This window comes from Galeopterus variegatus, unplaced genomic scaffold (assembly GCF_000696425.1).
Source record: "Galeopterus variegatus unplaced genomic scaffold, G_variegatus-3.0.2 Scaffold2699, whole genome shotgun sequence".
In the NCBI taxonomy this organism is placed as follows: Eukaryota; Metazoa; Chordata; class Mammalia; order Dermoptera; family Cynocephalidae; genus Galeopterus; species Galeopterus variegatus.
Window position 1 is genome coordinate 173,924 of NW_007728810.1, and position 21,775 is coordinate 195,698.

Below are 21,775 nucleotides of genomic sequence, written 5' to 3' on the forward strand. Positions count from 1 at the left end.
CGTGCATTCTCAGCAGTTGACACCAGACTAAGTTTTAGAAATAGACAGGAAAAATGTTACATGTTTTATCACTCAAAAATGCTGAATGAATATGACAAGTAGCGTAGGAAGGGAACTTTTTGATCATGGAAATGAAAACACTAAGTTATGATAATAAAGATAAACATTTAATGATATCATAGGCATGGATTTATGAGATACTGGTAGTTACTGAGCTCAAGAATAGTACATCTGCATAAGTTTTATTCCATTTGAAAACCACTTTTAAAACATGGGATAAAAATACACATGCCTTATGAATATTTCCAAAAATAATTCATGTTCATCAGGGAAAAACAGGCGTTAGAGACAAGTGAAAAAAGAAAGGAAGAAAGGAAAGGGGGGAGGGTGAGAAGGAAGAAAAAACTATGTCTGGAAAGGATTTGAGGTTTTGTTACATGTAATTCTTGACATTGTACATACACACACAGAGATAAATATATTTTTATGCAAATGAGATCCTACTATGTGTATTTTTCAGTTACCTCCTTTTCTGACCAAAAGCATATTAGGAGCATTTTCTATATCAATACACAGGATATAAATCCTTACATTTTATAATTGCATTATATTCCAGTGTTAGATTTGCTCTCATTCATGTAATTTTCTCCTATTATTGGATGATTGGGTTGTGCATTAATTTGTTAGGGCTACCATAACAAAATACCATGGACTACTAGGTAGCTTAAACAACAGAAATTTATTCCTCACAGTTCTAGGGGCTGGAAGTCCAAGATCAAGATGTTGGCAGGTTTATCTTAGGAGATCTTTCTCTTTCGCTTTCAGACAGCTGCCTTCTTGCTGTGTCCTCATATGGCCTCTTCTCTGTGTGTGCACATTACTGGTGTCACTTCTTCTTATAAGGACAGCTGTCATATCAGATTAGGACTCCACCTTTATGACCTCATTGAGTCTTAATTACCTCTCTAACAGCCCTGTCACCAAATGTGTTCAGTTTGGGGATCAGGGCTTCCACATATGACTTTGGAGAGGGAGTATAACTATCAGCCCATAACAGTTTGTTTTCAACTTTTTGGTAGTATAAATCATGCTAATGATAAATTATAAACCTATCCACTTACAATCAACTGATTTTCGATAAAGGTACCAAAAATATACAATGGAGAAAGGACAACCTCTTCAATAAATGGTGCTGGGAAAAGTAAATATCCACATGCAGAAGACTAACACTGGACCCCTATCTCTCACCATACACAAAAATCAACTCAAAATGTATTAAAGATCTAAAACTGTGAAACTGCTAGAAGAATACATAGGGGAAATGCTATATGAAATGGGAGTGGGAAGCACTTTTTTGAGCAAGATACAAAGGCACAGGCAACTGAAGCAAAAAAACACGAACGGGACTGCATCAAACTGAAAAGCTTCTGCACAGCAAGCGACACTGTCAACAAAGTGAAGAGACAACTTACAGAATGGGAGAAAGTGTTTGCCAACTACACTTCAGACAAGGAGCTGATATCCAGAATATACAAGGAACTTAAATGACTCAACAGCAAAAAAACCAAATAACCCAATTAAAAAATGGGCAAAGGACCTGAACAGACTTCTCAAAAGAAGACATACAAATGGCCATCAGGCAAATGAAAAAATGTTCAACATAATTAATCATCAGGGAAATGCAAATTAAAACCACAATGAGATATCATTTCACTCCAGTTAGGATAGCTATTACCAACAACAAAAAATAACAAATGCAGGCCATGATGGGGATAAAAAAGAACTCTCCTACATTGCTGGTGGGAGTGTAAATTGGTACAGCCACTGTGGAAAACAATATGGAAGTTCCTCAAAGAACTAAAAATAGATCTACCCTATGACCCAGATATCTCATTACTGGGTATATACCCAAAGGAAATGAAATCAATATATCAAAAAGACACCTGCACTCCCATGTTCATAGAAACACTATTCACAATAGCCAAGAGATGGAATCAACCCAAAAGCCCACCAACAGATGAATGGATTAAAAAAAAAAAAAACCTGTGTTATGTAAACACAATGCAATACTACTCAGCTATTAAAAAAAATGATATCCTATCATTTGCAACAACGTGAATGGAACTGGAAACAACCATGTTAAATGTGGGGGTGTGGGGCTGGACTAATGGATACAAAACTATGCCATCTACCCTGAGTGAATCATTATGCAGTATATGCATGTATTGAAACAACATACCAGACCCCACAACTATATAAGTAGATGTTAAAATATTTTGAATAAAATTTTTTAAAAAATTAGTTCTTTAAGAGCCAAAAAATTACAGAGGATTTTAATCCAGTTATTTCCCTAGGATATAATCCCAACAGCATAATTGCTAGGTCAAAAACATATCATTTAAAGGGTTTTGATATAAATTGATGGGTTCATACCAAAAGTCTTTAAAAAAGCTGTTTCCCTTTGAACTTCTGCCAGAAGAATATGAGAATGAAAACATAACTGATTTAAGGAACAATATGGATGTGCAGAATTCTCTAACCGTGAACAAAATCTTAGCTGAGGCCACCACCTCTTGACTGTTCATTAGAAGGGGTAAGTGGCTCAAGACTAGCACAGTTTCAAACACTAGACCACTGGCAGCCAGTCTGCTCATTCCTGAGCTTCGTCTGAATTCTTAGGAGCAAATGAGAACTTTGCAACGAAGGCAAAGAATTAGAATAGCCTGAATTGGTGTCTTCAGACAGTTTCATTTAGTATGTCTGTTGCCTGTATTCTAAATCACTCCCTTTCAGTTCTTCACTTTGCATTAATAGGAAGATAAAATCAGTTTATCTCACTGACAAACAGGAATACAGTGGGACAGAGAAGAGAGGGAAAATGCTATGATGTGTGTTTTTCTACTGGCTAAGTTACCAGAATTGAAGGAGAGCCTCTTCCTATTCAGCATTCTCTTCGTAAACATTCCGTTCTGCAGTCTGCTGCGGGGATCAGGTTACTACAGGCTTCTGAATACCCTGGGAGCACTGCAGGGAATTAAATACAGAATCATTGCTTCCTCTTTGTTGCATCTTGTCTCTGGAGTCTGGTGTCTCCACAACTGGGTGAATATTTTAATTTAGACGTGGAAAGGAATCACAAATCGAAATAGAGAGGAGGTAGTTTCTTTCACACAGGGAGTGGGGGGAGCTTACATAGTTCCTGGGATAGAGAAGTAGTTTAATGAACAGGGTACTTTGAGGTTTAATGTAGTTTTGGTGAACAGACAAAATATCATGGGGAAGATACCAACAGAGGAAGAAAAACTTAGCATGAACAGGGGCAGCTATTTAAAAGCAAATAATCAAGAGTTGATTATATTTAATGTTTTCTACCATCAAATTTTACCTCAGTTATGTTAGGCAAAGCAAGTGTATGGAAAGGTAGAAAGTTAAATAAATTCATAAATGGGGTGCCACACTAAAGTCACCTAGTATCTACCAGTCAGACGCCATGGCAGAATGGAAAATGTTCAGAGACCCCGAGACAGACAGCTCTGACAATAACCAGCTGTGTGAATTCAGGAAAGTACACAACGTAACTGAGTTTCAGTCTCCTCTCATGACAGATGAGGATGTTAACAGAAACTTAACAGAGTAATTTTGTCAGGCTTAAATGAGATAACATGCAAAACACCTAGCATAATACATGGCACACAGAATTCACTCTGCAAATAGAGCTTTCCTTCCACTCTGGGGAGGAGGAGGAAAATGGTACATTCTTCCAGGGCCTTTCCATCTAGATGTGGAATGTAGATGTTCAAATGAGAACATTTGAAATAAGGAGAACAATTATGCATTGAACAATACGGTAGTGATGACAAGCATGACAGGAATTCAGACAAGGAGAGTGTGCTGGGCTGCTCTGGCAGTGAAAGATTCGTATAATAGTTGGGTCACAGATACTGGATGTCTGGGCTAAGTAACATAAGAGAAGCAAACTGAGGAAAGAGGATATTGAAAGTGGGCAGGGTGGGGGTGGGGTGCAGGAGAAAAAACACACAAAAATGGTGAGAATACTTAGTTAAGCAAATGAGAATAATGAAACTCTTCAACTGATCTATAATTTATGAGCAATTCATGCTTATAATAAATACATCACAATGACTAAGTAGGATTACAGTATGAGTGTGCATTGAATAAATAGTAATAGATGACAAAAATGGTTTATCAGAATTCATTATAGAAATTTAGAAAAGAAGCCATGAAAATAAACTAATTGGCCACATTTTCCAAAAAAGAAATGACCCTAATGTTAATTTGTGTAACTATTAGTAGGTAGAATATCAAGAAAGCTCTGTTTTTTCCTATTGAAAGTGATGACATCATTACTTTGGTTTACTGATCTGATCCCATGGCTTTCCCTTCAGAATCATTACAGCTTATATACCAACAGGACAGTGCTGCTGGTCTTCATCTGACTTGTCTAAACCCTAGGGTTTCTGCAACCAGCCCAGCAACAACCACCAAGCCACCACAGGAAGCACCCTGGGGTCTTCCGAGCCAGGGTGGTGGGGGGCCAAGGGCCTCGGTCATGCCACCCCAACACCCACAACCAGCCCAGCAATGACCAAGACACTGCTGGAAGTCCCCTGGTCTCCCCTGCAGGAATGAGGGGGGTGCCACAGGCCTCAACCCCACCCCTCTTCCTTCCCCCTTCCCCTCTCTCCCTTTTCCCCAGCTGCTCTGTAACAACATCATAGAATGTAAAAAAAATTTTTAATAAATAAACATATAAAAAAGTAAAAAAAAAAAATAAGATAAGTCCTAGGGTTTCATTTCTTGCATCTATTTATGGTTAATAATTATTTTAATTCACATTAAAATAAAAAAGACCAAGGGAACAAAGAAAATCATTCACCTTAAAGGTGAAAAAATATGAGGCCTGCCTTCCCCTTCCTAATATCCATCAGGAACATTCTAAAATGTTCAGGTAAAGGCAACTTTTTCTTTTTTAGGGTCCAATGCTTGGAGTTTACTTACTTATTTTATTATTTTAAAATAAAATTTTTTTATTGTCTAGTCTATAAATTTTATTTCAAATTTTATTGTCACAAGCTAAAGGCAACTTTAAAAGGTTTTTTGGGTTTGCTTCTTTCTTTATTAACCAAGTAATATATGTTCATTAGAAAAACCTTGGCAAACATGGGTCTACAAAATAAGAATAGTAAAAAAGTAATAAAATTCACCTATATTTGCAACACCTACACACTTTTTATATTTCCTTCAGATCTTTTTTCCTATGCACATACAAACATATTTTTAATAGACATAATGTTTTCAAATCTACATTTTCACTCAATGTATTCTAAACATCTTTGTCATTAAAAATTTTTTTTAATAGAAATAGTTTTAAAAATGTTTCTAACGCATGCCTCTGTGATGCTCTCTCACTGTATCTTCACTATATTCAACCTGTCAAGGCAATTTTATGCAGTCTTATACTTTGTAGCTAGATGTCACAAACAGGGGCTAAATTAATACCCATTTGTGAGCCATCTGCAATTCCCTCACCCCTTCTCGAAATCTGATCTACTCCTTCGGGCTGTGTTTCTCCCTCCTTTTCTCCTTCTCCCTCTCCACCGCACTCCCCTCAAGGAGATTGTAGGCTAATGGGAGAATAAATCAAGTCCATAAATAATTGCAATCACTACCACTGGCAAATAAAAGGGCAAATAAAAAGACTTCGGATTTCAGAACAGGATTTCTTCAGTCAGATTGCAAATATGCCTACACATCTGAAACTGAGAATTAAGATACCCTTATGTAAACGTTTTTTTACTTTTTTTCTTTTCAAGGGGAGAGAAAAAGTGATACCTTTTATCTCTCTCTTTTCACAATTTAAAAGATAAAAATCAAGAATGCATGGGATGTGTGCTCATGTCATACAGTCACAGCTGGTGGCTGAACAAAGATTAAACCCAGGATTTCTGAATCCCAGTTTTGTGCCTTTGCACCGTGTCACACTGATTCACCCTAAAAAATTCCCAGCCGGGATAAGTGAACTTGATACCAAGACAATGACTACGGGGAAAGAATGCTTGTCAAGTCAAGGGATTCTCTGACTATCAGAGATATTCTTCTGAGTGCATATAAAACAGCAATGCATGTCCTGAGAAATGGGAGAGAGGGAAAAAGAAAACTTTTATCTTTTCGTTTGATTTTTCCTTCCAGGCAAGCTATATTTATACTTTGATTAAAATATCACACATATGGCAAAGCTGGCTTCCAGCATGTCCTCTAAAAAGGGAAATCTAGACAGTGACTTTCTGAATGTGCAAGAGCAAATATTTTGCAGGGCAGAGAAAGCTCCTGCCTTGGGGGTCCACTTACAATAGATCCATAATGCTGAGTGGAAAGAGTCCTTAAATATAAACTAATGTCACCCCTTAGATAAAACCCGTTAAATCTTTCAATCATTCACCTTGTGCTGGAACATCAGCACTTATGGATGCAGTATCCAGGCTGAAGCAGAGAAAAAGTAAACTCAATTCCTTTATGCATTGAACTGACTAATTAGCCCAGCAGAATACCACATTATATGCATTTTTGATGTATAGTTTTGATTTAATGATCTGTTTGCTTAACTCAGTGGCAACACACACACACACACACACTTGCACACACAGAGTAAAGGAAAAATGACAAAAAACCAATATTGCTTTATTATCTCGGGAAGCATTAATTACGATAAAGGACTGGCAGAAAATGAAATGGACAGTCATGGAGTCATAAACATACAGGTTTACAGTTTGGAAGAGTCCTTGTAGATAATATAACCCAAGACTTTCCTTTTGCTTAAGGAGAAATAAAGAGTTTAAGGGATTTGCAATGCTTTTACAGTTTCTGCCTCAGTGGCATTTGACTACACACTGAGAGACAGTTCACAGATTATTTAATTACTGAGGTTGGAGTACTGATAATCGTAGCTCAAAGAAGGAAAAACACCAAAGAGAAGGCAAGCGAATCAGGGTCAATACTCTCATTAAATACTCAGTGACCTTTTTCCCTCTGGGTTTATATTTTTCCTCACTTTCTGGGTTACTTTTTATGTACTAAATACAAAATAAATAATCATGAAAGAGTCCCTGGACTATAACTGGAATCAATATCTAACATGTTTTCCAATATTTCCTGTGCATCTGCCCTCATTAGATTCACATACAAGGAAAGAATTCAATCCGGAAAAAAACTTTAGAAAGCCACTGATAATTTTCCTTTCAGGATTTAAGTCATTTCTTACTTCAGTCTTACAGTGTGCCTTCCAAAACATCCCAAGTGATAAAGCTTCAAGTATACTAAAATTCAAAGCACAGAAAACCACACATGTTACAAAGTGATTTGTTTTGTGGTTTCATCTCACTTTGTTTAAAAGACCCATATTCTGCATTATTTCCTGAATAATGGCCATTTGTGTCCTGATTCCATATAACTGAAACATTCTTTTTTAACTTTAAGGCAAGGCAGGTTACAACACACACACACACACACACACACACACATACACACACACACACACAAATTTCATGTGCATTAGCTCAATCTTTGTGAATTTACTGTTTTTCTTCATTCAACGGCCTTGATTATGTTCCTAACCAAGTTTCCTTGTATAGATTTTTACATGTTTAATACCCAATTTGCAAATGTTGTTATGTTCTGATAAAGGCCTCTGGGTGTCTCAGCATAATTTTAGTGCTTAAATACTTATTGCGTACTGTACCTTTAAGATTGAGTCATTCATCTTTGCAGGTTTCCCACTTACTACTTACTCCTCCACACATACACCTAACTTAGAAGACGATGCTGCAGGTGTTAGAATTATTTTTAAACCATTTTTCTTTGTATTAAAATCACAATTGCAAATCTAAAGAACACCCATTTGTATTTGGTTTGAAGAATATTTTAAAGTTCTGTTTTAATTCAAAATGTTTAAATATTTCTCTGATTCATAATTAAACAGGTTTACCAGGTGATGTCATAAAAAAAGATAATCTTTGGTTAGTCCTTCACAAAAGGAATAAGACATTTGAGTTATCTTAACATAACATTCATCACTGAGATGGGCTTGGTCAGACAGTATTAAAATACACCATCTAATGTACAACCTTACAATGTGTAATGTACAGCAACAGGAAATAGACACTATAAAATAATTCACATTCTGTTTTTATTTCTTCAGTAAAGAAGAAAAATTATTTAGCTTATATAAGACTCTATCTTGATGGCAAATGTTGAGGTATTAAATTTTTTGAGGCCATGTCCTTTGGTGGCTGAATGGGAAAGTCATACTACTACAATGTTTATAATGTTTTATTAACTTTTTGTTTATGGATCTGTCTCCCTACTCTTCTGTAAACCTTTTGAGAATTGAGTCCTGATCTTTGTCCTGTACACTTAGTATAACCACAAGCACTTAGGAGCTATTCAGTAAACTATTTTTTATCTGGTTAAATTTGAGCATGTTCCTTAACATTTCTCTGTCTTTATTTCTTCAACAAAAGAGGTAAAGTAGTGATGGTGAGGGAGGGTGTACAACCATACCTACCTCAAAGTGCTATGCTTGGAAAGTGTTCAGAACCTCACCTGACACACAGCAGATGCTAATTCAGGACTGCTCCACTGCACAACTCAGGGAGGTGCCATTCACAGGGTCCTCCCTGGAGTTGTGCCACTCCAGACCCCAGCCTCAAAGTGTGAGTTGTCATCATCACCACCACTATCATCATCATCACCACCATCATCACCACCATCATCATCACCATCACCACCATCATTGTCATTACTATCACCACCATCATTGCCATCATCATCACCATCATTATCACCATCATCATTATTGTTAGGCCCAAGAATAGAAATATATCATTTAATCTACACTACAGAGATTGCAGCAAAAGTACAAGCAGGTCTTTCATGGTGTGGATAACTTTGCCTACCTCTTAAAAGGAAAAACTCAGAATTGTGAAGAATTTATGTGAACTTTTGGCCTCTCATATAATATTTGTTTGAAATTTTAGATAAAGATAGATTATGATGAAACCACATAGGGTTAAACTTAGAGTTTTGTCTCATTACTATGGATTCTAATAACTACTATGAACTAAAACTACTAGAGACTAATGAAAATAGGATGCTGAATATAAAAGTGAAGACTGAAATTTCTAGTTTTTAAAGAAATTAGGTATTTTGGTACACAGAATATTAATTACATAAGTTATATCACTGGCTTTCAAACTATTTTGAGATAGAATCATTTTTTCAAAATTTTAGGAGGACACCCAATGGAAAGCCTAGGTTCCATCTGCTCACCTTTCCCTCCTCTCATAGGCTCACCAGGAACACTGTCTATGGAAAACAGTTTGGAACCTCTGATCCAGATAGAACAAAACTTCCATTTTCCAGTTGCCTTGCAGAGTCACTCTGGATAGTCAAATATTAGGTTTTGTGAATGATTTAGAAATTTTGATGACAAAAACTTTCCTTTAAAAATATTTATCACATTTTGCTAATTAGATAAGTAAAACACATTTTAGTAAATTTGGAAATCATACAAAACTCAAAGAAAAAATTATCTCATAAGCATACTACCCAGAATTAATTCTTGTTAATATTTTGATTTGCATTACTTTTTGTCCTTTAAAAAATGTATATATATTTGTGTAATTTTTTCCCTTTTCATAAAATTAGAATTAAATTCCATATTTTGATTTTTGACCTATTTTAACAGTTGGGATAGGTCACAATTAGTCTATTATATATATTTGATCTGTACACAGAGACAAACAAATAAATCAAAGCTACATATTCTCTCATCCAAACCTATTATTGTTATAATTCCTGCCATTCACTGTAAGTAAAAAATCAAAACAAAAAAGTCTTGAGTTGCATGAATTTACATCATGAAAACTATAAGTTCACAGGAACTGTATTGTTCATAGCATTAAGTTCTGGGATTTGTGCTGTTCAGTCAACTTTGCAGTTATGGATTTTTCCAGAGATAAAATTTCTATGAAACTGCTCTCTGAATCTCTTCAGATAGAAAGAAAATGTTTGTAATTTACAGAACTGTCAAAAACACAGCACAAAATTTTGTCTTACTTATTATTGCTTTAAAAGAGTAGAAAGAAAAACTAGGTAATTTTCTTTTTAAAAAGATATTCAATGCCTATTTGAAGTTTTATTTTAAAGAGAATCCTGGATTATATTGTATATACGCATCACTCATGTACAATCTCTTAATAAGTATTTAAACACAAAATCTCCAAGTGATTTATTTTAGGACTGAGATTCATTCAGCCCCTTATTTTCTTCCCTCACTGAGGAGACTGTGGTTATGTGGACTTTGTTCTTGAGTGTAAATTTTAGCAGAGTATTGTTATCTATCCTTCATAGTAAAAACTGGGTCTTTTTTTTTTTTTTTTGTCCTTTTTGAGATCGGCCGTACCGCGCTCAGCCAGTGAGCGCTGTGAGCACACCGGTCATCCCTATATAGGATCCGAACCCGTGGCGGGGGCACCGCAGCACTCCCAGCGCCGCACTCTCCCAAGTGCGCCACGGGCTTGGCCCTAAAAACTGGGTCTTGATTAATATTTAACAATAATAAAAACATTAAAAATTGATTTGTGTTTCTCTCCATTTACTTTAATTTTTAGGAGCACAATCAAGTTTTCATTAAAAAATGGAGGTACTTTAGTCTATCTGTTAAGAGCAACTTTGGAGTCAGACAGACTTAGGGTCAGAAGCTGGTTTCATCAGTTATTAGTTGGGTGATCTTGAGTAGGTATTAAATTGCCTTACCTCAATAAACCTTGCTTTAGGTACCTATAAAATAAGGATAGTATTACCTTTTTCAAAGTGTGTTGGTACAAGGTAAGCAACAGCTTTAGTGCAATTGTTTGGCATCTAGACAGGGTGGTAAAACAAACCATTCAACACAACAACAAAACTAACATTAATGTCAAATACATTTTGAAAGAAATCCTTAGGCATTTTTTTTTTAACTTGGAATAACTCCAAAAAGTAAATTAAGACTTCTTAGTAATTTCTACTTATTGATATAAACATTATTATATTTGACTCATCAAATGAAAGATGTATCTTAAGAAAATAAATGAAGGATTGAATACTGATTGTTTTAGTCTGTTTGTGTTGCTTATAACAGAATACCTGAAACTGGGTAATTTATAAAGAACAGAGGTTTATTTGGCTTACAATTCTGGGACAGTTGCATCTGGCATGGGCCTCAGGCTGCTTCTACTCATGGTGGAAAGTGGCAGCAGCCAGCGGGTACAAGCATATCACATGGTGAGAGGAAACAAGAGAGCAGAAGCAAGAGAGAGAGAGGAGGTGCCAGGGTCTTTTAAACAACAAGCTCTTGTGGGAACTAATAGAATGAGAACTAACTCATTAATCCTCCCTCCCCCAGGGAGAGCATTAATCCATTCATGAGGGATCCACCCCCACGACTCAATCAGTTTCCAACACTGCCACATTGGGGATCAAATTTCCACATGAGTTTTGGAGGGGACAACACATCCAAACTCCATCACTGATTCAAAGACATCACCATCAATGTGTTCATTAATAGTTTAGGCCCATTAGTTAGAAACCACAGTGGTCAGTTCACAAAAGCAAAGACTTCTGCAGGGAAGCTGTGGTGCTATTTATGTACTCCCTGTAATTGTTACATGTGTTAATATTCTATTTAAATTTGGCCCTTTTTCCTTTTAAAAATATAAATTACCTTTGGATAGGGACCAAGGCTAATTAATAATCAACTATGAATGCTTTCTATTTTGAGGATCTTCAATGAAGCTTTTGTGGTGTTGGTGATGATGATAATGATACACTTGCAGAAATTATCTCCTCAGGATCCTTCCCCAACCAAAAAAAGCTCTTGACTTACTTAATTGTTTCCAGATACAGGCACCCATAGACAGGCTGGCACTGACTGTATGTGAAAGATAGAATCTGATGAGTATATCAAAAAGACCTAAGTTATACATACTAATGTATGATATCTACCCCACCTATGTTCTTGTGAGTAATTAAAGTATTAAAAGTTCTTTGTAACTTGTAAAATAAATCATTAAACACAAATTATTTGTTATTAAAAAATACCTTAGCCTACTAATTATGAAAGATATAAAATAAATGACAGATCATAGGAGGGAACATACGAAGTGGCAAATTGTCCTGTTGAAATGTCATTGTGATTGGCCACAAAGCAGATCTACAGCATGCCATTTTATACGGATAATTCATTTTTACCAAATATTTGTCTGCAGGGTTATTGTTTACATTTATTTTCAGCTTCTATATTAATGAAATCTGAATGTTTACCTGGAGAACAGCAACCACTGATGTGGGGTGGGGGACTTGGGGAGTCGATATACCACACACAGCAGGGCTCAGGACCCATCTAGAGGAATACCCATTGCTCAACACCAGATGTGTTTTGCCATGAGAAATCGTGTACCTGGTCTTGCCAGATTTTCTTGTTCTAAGAGGAGGCAGATATTTTGATATCTCTTGAAGTGTCAAAATTATAAAACTTTGGATAGATGTGTGTGTTTTTAAAATATTGTGCTGGAAGCATATATTGCCTTTTAGGAACATTGTGCCCATGTTAACACACTTCCTTGAGCTGGTTCCAGTCCACAAGGCTCCAGTTTTTAAAAATTGTACTATAAAATCGGATAGATCTTACTTCTTTTTTTTTTTTTTTTTTTTCCTTTTTGTCTTTTTTACTGACCAGTAACGGGATCGCAACCCTCGGTGTCGCGCCCACACTACTCAGCCAGTGAGCGGGAACCGGTCTCCACATGGGATCCGAACCCTCGGCGGGAGCGCTGCCGCGCTCCCAAGCGGTGCACTCTCCAGTGTGCCACCGGGCCGGCCCGATAGATCTTACTTCAATTTCAGTCTAAAACTCACTAACTTAATGGCTTTGGTTAAGAAATTTAACCTATCAGAGCTTCAATTTCCTCTTGCAAAATGGAAAGAAAAATGTCTACTTCCCAAGATTGGTGAAGATTGCATAAAAAGGACATGGATGAGAACACTCAGCATAATAGATAAACAATAGGTGCTCAAAGAACTTAGTTCTTTTTTTCTTTTTCTGGATAATTTAGAAAAACTAAATTGTTCTGTTTTATTCCTTCCATACATGTTATATTCAGAGCATACCAGATACCCTTGTTATTAAGAGGTTCAGAGCTATTCCATTTATTGATGGAATAAATTTTTTTACTTGAATTATAAAGAAAACTCCAAACTATAGATCTTCTCACTTCTAAAGAGTAAAGATAAGTCAACATCAAGTCTAGAAAAATTTTCAGATTGACCCAGAGGAGAGTACATCTTCTACAAAAGTCTTTCTCCTGAACAAAATGCTTTTCCACTATTAACATCAGCTATCTTTGTCACAGAGATTCATTCGTTAGTCAAACAGCATTTACGCACATCAGGCATGTGGTTAGGGTTGGCACCATATGAACTAAGAATGGATCGATTCTGCTTAGATTACAATTCACTCTACAGCAAAGATCAATGCTTCAAAGCAAGAGGATTATACAAAATAAATGTAGACAGTTAATGTTTTCAAACTATACAAATGTTAGGGAAAGCTCAGTAAGCAAATGACCAGTGACTGACTAGAAATATTAATCTTATCTATTTGCTACCTTCCAGGGGCCTTGGCTAAACCACTTAGGCTTGACTTCAAAAACTGTAAACACAGTGGAAGAAGAAAAATATAAAATCATATACCATGGTTAAAAGAGATTAGACAGTATACGTAGTCAAAACTGCCCAGGTAAGAGCATTAGTATAAATCAGGCATGTTAAAGCATGCATTTGGACGTTGGGCTCTTTAATACCTATAGAGGATAAAAATCTGAAAGTCGCACAGTGATAGAAAAATCGATTTTCCTTGTTGCAGGCTGATATTTTCCTTTCTCTTGTTTCAGAGTTTAGCACTGCGCCTTGTGGGTCTAAAAGGTGGACAATCTAGCTAAGAAAAGAGCAAGAAGGGTAAAACATTCTTTCTATGTGAGAGGGGGTTCCTTGTAACTTCATTTTTAGGAAGCTGAGATTAATTTTTAATTATTGCTATTCTAGGCATCTGGTTCAAAGTACTATAAAATCTAAATTTTTATAAATGATTTTATTAAGTGAAGTGCTTTAAAAATAAAAGGAAGTCAAAATTCAAATGTTTCCCATAAAACAGCTAAAAACCATATATTCTCTAAAACACAAAATCCATTTTATGGTTAATTAACCACCACTTGAATTGCTCCTTAAGCAACACAGGAGACAAATACTGAGCCAGCAAAGTCACAGTAATTTCTTCCTTCGGGTCTAGGAAACTAGAGCTGAGTAGGTGATGGAGAAACCCCAGTAATTCCAGAGTATCCGTTTTCATAATCTGAATTATCCAGAAAATCTTAAGAAATCCAGTTTGGGCGTCTATATTATTCTTCAGAACACCTAAGTCCTTCTCTCCGTCTTGTCAGTGCTTATTATCAGAATTAGCAGCTTGTGAATTCCCCGCATGGAATTTTTAATATAAATTCTCCAAATAAGTTATCATTATATAAAAATTTATCCTCAATTGTTTTACTCTTCATTTAATGGCTTATTGGTAGAATGGCACAATGACCTAGATTTTACAGAATGATGCTTATTGAAAATATTCTGTCTGGTTGTTTTCATCAGTGTTCTTGCATTAAAAAATACAATTTTGGTTTTGAAAAATATGTTCAAATTAGATATACTTGATCAATGAGTAGTTTAAAGACCTTAAATACAGATCAGTGATGACTGTAGAGTAAGAGCTCAGCTTATTTTCAGAAGGTACCTCTCCCCATGAAATGCTGCACAAGAAAGAGGCAGATAAAGAATGTGGGTGAGAAACTTTTGCCTGGTTTACATTTTTATTGTGATTATGCTGAGAAGCATCTTCCAGAGGAACATTTCCAGTTTGGAATAGAAAGCGTGATGAAAATAGCACCCTCTTTTCTTAAGTACATGATCACCTGCTTTTTTTAGAGTCATAATAATCTCAGCAAAATTTCCTTCTTGAAAATAATACCAATGACTTGTTTTCTGAGCAAGTAGTGTCAGCTAACCTCAGTCATATTTGGTTTTCCATGGATATTTTAACAGCAGTTGAGCTCTGGAATTTCAAGAATTGCAGTAAATGCCATGACATTGATTAAGATGCCAAATAAAAGAAATAAAGCCTTTTCCCTCATACTTAAGCTTCAGTGTATCAGCGGGTTAGGAACCTGCACAGAAGGCTGTCCCCCGTGGATGGAAGGTATGTCTTCTGCGACTGCCAAGTATACCCCTCTCTTCTGAGTCACTCTTTTTGTATTTGATTTCAAAACTTTCATGAAAACAGAATGCTGCTTTAATTTATATTTGAAGTAAGACACATTTCTGTTTCAGCTTAATTTTTTGGATACAGATATGAAGAGATGATTTGTTTATGATTAATGAATTTGGTAGAGTGGACTTCCAGAACAGAAAAATAGCTGCAAGTGTATATCAGGTAATTTACTGCTAATGATAATTAAATTACTTACTTATTTTAACAAATTACATGAATTCAAAGGTATTCCCTTAATGGTGTCACTATTCTGACTTGCAGTCCAAGTTTTGAAAGGGAACAACAGGAACCATGGACGTGTTCATAGCCTTTCTTACTTATTCAGAGTGTGTAGTGAACAATATTTAATGATGGATTGTTTAATGCTGTGAAACAAGACAGTTTCATTTTCTGCCCTCATGGAGCTTACAAGCTAGTAAAGGGTAGGGAAAATCAAGAAAGCAAACAAATAGCTCTGTATTTACAACTCTTGATAAATTCTATGAAGAAAACACACAAGGTGCACAGAGTAATAGGGCAGCTATACCTAGGGAATCCTCTCCAAAGAGTTACATTTAAAGTTCAGACTTAAAGTATAAGAAGAATCAAATCATTCATATTTAAAAAGGGGGAAGAGTCAGATGAGTTGGTTACAGAGGTTAAAACTGCAGGATGCACTACTAACATACCAGGGAAGAATAACATGAATTTGAGAGAGATTTATTCTTGTTTTTGTTTTTAATTGCTACTGATCCATGCCCCTGGTGAAAGTCCTAGTGATTCAAACAGGGATTTCCCTGACTCAGGTTTAAAACTCATTCATTGTTAGCAGACAAGAGATGACCAAGGTTAATTTAACACCCATTGTGAGATGCAGTGGTAGGTCAGGGAAACAGAGCTCATATTTCCTGAAAATAATGCCTGACGCCCAGCTGCTGTAATTTAAGCAGGACGTTCCTATATCATGAGAAGTGTTTAAAAGCAAAGTGTAAAAGACCCCCAAGTTGAAAAGAAACAGCTTGGATCATCCAAAAAAAATGTATAAAGAGATTAAAAATTCAGTAGAGACATATTTATTGACATGGAAATATGGACACCATATACTCATATAAAGTAAAAGAAATATAAAACAATGCTTAGAGTATGGTCCATTTATGAAATTATGTGCCTGTATGTGCATACAGAAAAAACATCTAAGGAAGTATTCCAAAATGTTAACGGTGATGATTTCTTGATAGTAGGCTAATGAGTGATTTTCATTTTCCTATTATACATTTCTATATATTTTTTCCACAATGAGGATGCATTATTTTTTTAAATGTGAAAAAAATCTTTAAAAGGCAAAATTTAATTGTATTAGTTAATAATGACTTAAAACAGAACATCTGTAGTGTGACGGGTGTCATTTTTATTGTAAGCCATATAATTATAAAGGACACTTTTTCCAAATGTGGAATGATAGCTCAGATGGCATGATTTTCTGTTAAGCCAGGGCTGAATTACCAAACAGTCAGACACGTGTATGCCAAGGACATTAATAAAAAGAGGAGGACACCAAAAAATTAAAATATTTTGGAAAAATCATTTGATATTTCAGAAAAGTGTAAAAGGGTTTGTCCAGGGAAAATATCAGAAAGTTGTTGAACTGATGCACAGGTACACTTATTTTATGACAATATTATTTTTATTTCTAAGAACCTGTAGGTGAAGAGATGCTTAGGACACACAGGTAGGAGTTGGTATAACTTTTTTCAAAATCCAGGACCTATAGGAATCTTAATTTGGTCCTAGGCACAGAAAAAATTACCTCCTGACCTCTATGTCACTAAAAATAAAAACAGCACTTAGGCATAAAATATATGCATATCAGTCCAACAGAGTTCTGATTTCCCCCCAGATAAATGCTTCCATGCTTTTCTGAAATATCAAGAAGCCCAGATTTTCCACCACATATTTTTTTTATGTCCACCAGTTTTTTGGGCTTTGGAGTTTTTTTTGGCTGATACCCTAAGCACATACTTGGTCTATCTGGCAAGTCAGTATGGCCACAGTGCAAAAGCATGGTATTTGAAATATTCAAATAAAAATCCAAATAAAAATGAGCCACACAGTGCAGACTTACTCAATTTGATATTTTAAAATTCAAATCGATGAGATAATTTGTTACATTTTCTAATATGGTAGATATGGGCTTATGAGACGTGGGATCCAGCCATTTATCAAACACAAATTTGGACAAGTCTAACCTCCCTGAGTCTGTTTCTACTTATTTAAAATAATTATTATGATATCAGCTATAATGATACAATAGAATTGTTGGGAATACAAAATAAAAAATTAAAGAATGAAAAATGACTTTGAGAACTATCAAAAGATTATGTTAATATAAGGTGTAATGATGGCATTAATGAACAACTGTGTTGTTTTTGTCCTTAACTATTTCATGTGTGTGTATTTTATATTCTCCAAGGAAATTCTATGTTGCTATCAAATGCAAATTGTGCCAGGCATATAAGAGCTCTACAAATAGTAGTCAGTCAGCTGATTAATTCATCCTGTTTGAAAACACATTTTCACTTGATAGAATAATAGTGAGATGTGTAAACAGGGAGAATTGTAACTGACCTTGCAGAGTAATAATCTAGAGTAAACCTAGTTTATCTCAGCAAAAGCAGGTTGTTATTTATGTTGAAACTTTCATGATAAATTTGTTTTTCTTTAGGCTCCAACCATGAGAAACAAAGCATTAACCTTTTTAATGATCCAATGAGAAATGAAGAAAACAGTTTTTACTCTTTTTATTCCAAATGTTTTCCAAGTCACCCTAAAAGAGACTTGCAGCATGTACATAAAATCAAAATATGTTCTGAGGTCACTTGAAGAAATAAGAAATATCCTATCGCAAAGTGATAAATTAAATAATAGGTGTTCAATTAAAACAAGTTTTACTAAAGACTTATATACCAGTCAAAATATTTAACTTTAGTATTCCAAAAAGAATGGCATTCTCAAGATAGAGTTTGAGTAAAAGGTAATTAATAAAATTAGATTGTTAAACAGTACATTTAAACAATAACTTTTATGTATTTTTCTTGTTTGTTTTTTCTGACATCAACTTGATGGCTCTTGAATTATTTTGTATCTCAACCCCACTAAATAACACTTTTCAAAATTAACCATACCATAGGAAAAAAATTTAATATGGCTATTAGGCATCACACTCCATGAAGGTGCTGAGAAAGAAGGACTCTTATAAACAAGCCAATGTTTGGTTCCCTGCATCCCAGCAGGATTACATACACATTTCTCCAGGTAGATGACAACTGATTTCTTTAAAAATATCCAGATTCTGTAATTTAGAAGCCCATTACAAAATGGAGTCTTACTGTTATAGGTCCAGAAGTATCTGATGTTAAACAACTAATACACACCCATAAATGGATGATTTACTCTACAAAAAACCAGAGAAGTTCTTGAGAAGGAATCTAGTCCATCCCGGGCAAATGCATAGTTAGGTTGTAGTTTTGGAGGTTTTGAGAAAGGAGAGTGCACCACCTTATCTGATTACGCAGTTGACTACTCACACTTGCTCTGAGGAACGTCTACATTTTGTATTTCTAATCTTTAATCTTCCTAATGAAGTTGATGCCCATTGATCATGTTTTAGGTTCCAGAAAAATAGCAATAAACAATACACTATGTAAAACCCTCAGCTTATCTGAAACAACGATTGCCATCTCTCGATTTTCACTTCAAATGAAATATTCCTACTTTCTTTATCTTTCCTCAGAGAGTTCAACTTGTAGTCCTTTAAACATACTTCACTCTTCTGTGGCCCCTTAGCAAAGGCCATATAATCTTCCTAAGTTGTGGGGTCAAAAACTAGGCCTGTATTCCTATCAGGGTCTGGCCATATAGCTGAAACAGGCTACCTACGGTGAGTTCTGAGCCAATGGCCTATAGTGATTTGCCTCTATTCAAACTGCACCAACTTTGCCTATAAAACCACATCCAAATAAAAACTTAACACAAAGGAAATAAAAACAAATCCCCAAGATATCTCCTTTCATTGCATGAAACAGGGTCAACTAAGATGTGTCTTAATTTTTTAAAATTTACTATAGATATGTCTAAAGTATTAATTTTTGGAAGCTGAAAGTTGAAAAAGGTTCAGGATGCAATGTTATAAACATTTTGATATAACATACAAGCCCAGTACCTCTTTTCTTGCCTTACTTTATGTAGTTGTTACAAGTAGGCACGTGGTAGCACGAGCTTACAGAGTTGTGAATCTATATATGACATTCTATGACTATATTAAATTAAGTCACTAGGAAGACTTCCATTTATAAACCAAATAAGACAATTATTCTTTGAGATATTAAGCAATAAGCCTGATTCACATACATGTAAAAATTGTAAGTGAGGGGGTAGCATGTAAGATAAAATGCAAGATTAAAGCAAAAAAAAAAAAACCCCTGTAATTTTACATTGTTAAAAATGTTGGCACTGACAATGATGCTGTTAGAGAAGAGACTGATAGATTAAACTAGTCCATATGATGAATGTAGTATTACTAATACACTTTTACCTACACGGATTTTTCTGGCTTTCATTCAGTGAAATCCATTATCCTGGGTGGTAATGGAGCCCTTTATGCTACTTATCTCAGGCATCTTTAGACTCCTGAGCTGCCTTAAAGCATTGACATACTAAAAGGTCAGGCAGATCCCAGTAAGCATTTGTAATCTACAATAGCCCCCCATTTCAGCTACACGCCACACATACTCCTGCTAAGCTTTGCTCTCTCTCTTGTTTCATTTCATTGTATAAGCAGGCTGATTTAGAAATGGCTAGGCTAGGGTACTTGGGAACACCTAGATTTTCAAACCAATCCTACTTTTCTACTTAATCACTTACAGAAGCAGACCCATAACACAACATATGAGAGAATTATAAAATGGTGCCTTGATACTGAAGGAATGAACAGCAAATAGCATTATTAACTAAAATGAATGCATTTCACCTTCCAGCTCAGCGGTGCTTCCTGGGACACAAGGCACAAACATAAAAAGGTTGCGGTGGAATTTCGAGAAAACTGATTTGTTTCAACGTTCATTTGGCAAGATGCTGGACACAAAATAATGCCAAAAGCCACCTCCCTTTCCCATCTTTATAAATTCAAGGCCCTCAATATCACCTGCACGAACCCAATTAAAAATAAAGAGGCAGGCTATAAATTTGCATCTAGTTCTGGATACAGATCAAATGATAGGCATCTATCCTAATTGGTCACAATAAAACTAAGGGACAATAACAAGGATCAATCTCACATTAACCGAAATGAAGCCAGTGAATAAGCATAGAAACCAGAAGGATAGTTTCAAAAATATGCAATTACTTCCAAGCATGCAAGGGCATTTATAACCCATAAAAGTGATTGCAAAGCACACTCTGCATATAAATATGTTTCACAAATGTAATATAAATGTTAAGTAACATTTGTATATTTGATATGCATATCATTAAGGTATACATGTATATGTTCACAATCAAATCTATGTACTAAAAATTAAACTCTGTATCTGACAAATGGTTTCTCAACAAGAGTACTTTAGAATATGAAATAGAATGTTAAATTCTGGGGCCACTTTTTCTTAGCAATGAAGAAAATAAGCAAAACCACCTTATAATTACTCCAAGAAGCTTATGAGACACCAAATGTGTTCTTAAGGAAGGCCCAACCCTATATGTGAGAGCTGCAAATGAAACGATTCCTTTTAATAACCCCCTTTTCATGTTGTTAGCTCGTTTCCCACCCTCTGATTCTGTTGCTAAGCTTGGGAGAAAGGAACCAAGTGCCTCAGTCTGTATTCTGAGCCAGTTGGAGAAAAAATCAGAACACCGTTTTGGGGTTTTTTGTTGGTTTGTTTTTTTAAAACACAAGCAGATGCCTTCTCATTTCTCTCTTCCTGGCAACCTTCCTCCCCATCCATCCCCATCTCTGTCTCCACATCTCCCTCTCCTAGTCTGAAGAACGGGAGTCATTGTTTAAGTTCAGGCCACAAATACATACACAGGTCATTTAAAAACAAGCTAAACCAAGAAGGTAGCCCCACTGTGTCCTACTCACCGTGCAGAGACTCGGAGAAGCTGTTGAAAGGAGGGAGATATGCAAACTGAATCCATTTTCCTTGTGACCGAGTCGGATGCAAGCTCGGAACCCAACATCAGCAGCGGCTGCCCGGATTTTTCTTCCCTCCCTCTCTGGTTGGCGCTAGTGCGAATAGGAACCACCCTTCCAGCCCTACTAGAGTATCAGCAGTAGAGGCGGCGGCGGCGGCGGCGGCGGCGGCGGCGGCAGCA

General features: G+C 35.8%; 1 protein-coding gene across 2 annotated transcripts in view; it reads right to left on the minus strand.

Annotated features, from left to right (window-relative positions):
• The window catches only part of JAKMIP2 (janus kinase and microtubule interacting protein 2), a 164,435-nt gene extending 142,682 nt beyond the window's left edge, over nucleotides 1–21,753 (minus strand). For both annotated transcript variants that reach the window (XM_008582696.1, XM_008582693.1), the window contains exon 1: nucleotides 21,543–21,753. The gene's annotated coding sequence lies outside the window, so the exon portion shown is untranslated. The remainder of the gene's footprint in view (nucleotides 1–21,542) is intronic.
• Nucleotides 21,754–21,775: the final 22 nt, after the last annotated feature.